We start from the raw sequence: 1,257 nt of genomic DNA, 5'->3' as shown, positions 1-1,257 counted from the left end.
CCAGGACAGGGAAACGAGGCCGGCGTTTCTCCGGAGACCCAGCACGGCCCATTCCTCTCTGCGACAAGGGATCAGTGCCATGGAAACTAGAGCTGCGGGCGGCAGGGATAGTGGCTCCCTGTTCGTGATCGGTCTTCTCTCACCCGGAGACCCTCACCTAAAGTTGCTATCTAAGCGAACTTACCCTCCCGCTTAGGCGAGAGTGTTTTCCGTGGACACAGCCTAGCAGAAAGATGCAGCCTTTATGTCTCACTGGCTGCTGACCCACCAGTCGGATGACAGCACCCCATGGGCTCTCCTGTTTCAGTTCCCGCAGCCCTCGGTCAGCGGCCTCTCGCAGTCAGGAGCAGCCTGTACACCGGCAGCAGGGTGGCCGCCAGGAACACGCCCATGCTCTCCAGCAGCCACATCAGCGCAGTCATCACCCTCTCAGGGGAGACGGTGAGCACCGTATCTGAGGACATCCACCACATGCAGGTGCCTGTGGCCCACCCACCACTTTGCAGCTCTCTGACTTCAACCCCACGGCAGACCACATCACAAGGTGGAGAGGAAGCAGGGCCGCACCCCGCCGCAGTGTACTGCTGGCTGAGCTGCTCTGCCACCCTCTGCCTCTCCTGTCTCATGAAGTACCAGGCCAGGTTCTTGCTGGATGCCCACACACGGACCAAGTCCTGCCGGCTCATCCTCCAGCCCCAAAATGGCTTTGGGGAACAGCTCATCTACTATGAGTTCCAGCTGTTTGGCAAGAACACCATGACCATGGTCAACTCCCCCATGGGCATGATCCCTGACATCTAGGAGAAGGAGGTCTGTCTGAATATTCCACTGTGAGCCATTCTGCCAGCCCCGGGGTCATAGGTACAGATCTGCCACTGATCCTCCACCAAGATCTCTGCTTAAACATTTTTCTTTTGTTGATACAGGAAAACCAGATGATGCCTTTTGTAAGGGCAACGAAAAAGGAAGAGTGCTGTAGCTCTTAATCTTATCCCTATTTTTAAAGATTGAGCTTACTAAATGTAAGATAGTGAAGATAAGTTTCCTACCCAGGGAGTGACAGGTGCTGAACCACGTGCTGCCCAGGTCGAGTGGATCAGCGCCCAATGCATGCAGCAAACCTGGAATCCTGCAGTCCTCCCCGCAGCCAACTAACCCGGGAATGAGTCTGCCACAATCCTGTCTCATTCTTTTGAACCTGAAGCCAGCCTTAAGCATCATGGAGCCTCTCATGCTTCTCACAGTAAGTGCCAACCT

At 55.3% G+C, this 1,257-nt stretch overlaps 1 pseudogene; it reads left to right on the top strand.

Annotated features, from left to right (window-relative positions):
* The first annotated feature begins 244 nt into the window (after positions 1 to 244).
* On the top strand, positions 245 to 834 carry LOC136153965 (dual specificity protein phosphatase 18-like; annotated as a pseudogene).
* The last annotated feature ends 423 nt before the right edge of the window (positions 835 to 1,257 follow it).

This window comes from Muntiacus reevesi, chromosome X (assembly GCF_963930625.1).
Source record: "Muntiacus reevesi chromosome X, mMunRee1.1, whole genome shotgun sequence".
NCBI classification, from domain to species: Eukaryota; Metazoa; Chordata; class Mammalia; order Artiodactyla; family Cervidae; genus Muntiacus; species Muntiacus reevesi.
The sequence above is the reverse complement of the archived record's forward strand: the minus strand, read 5'-3'. Positions and strand labels throughout refer to the sequence as shown.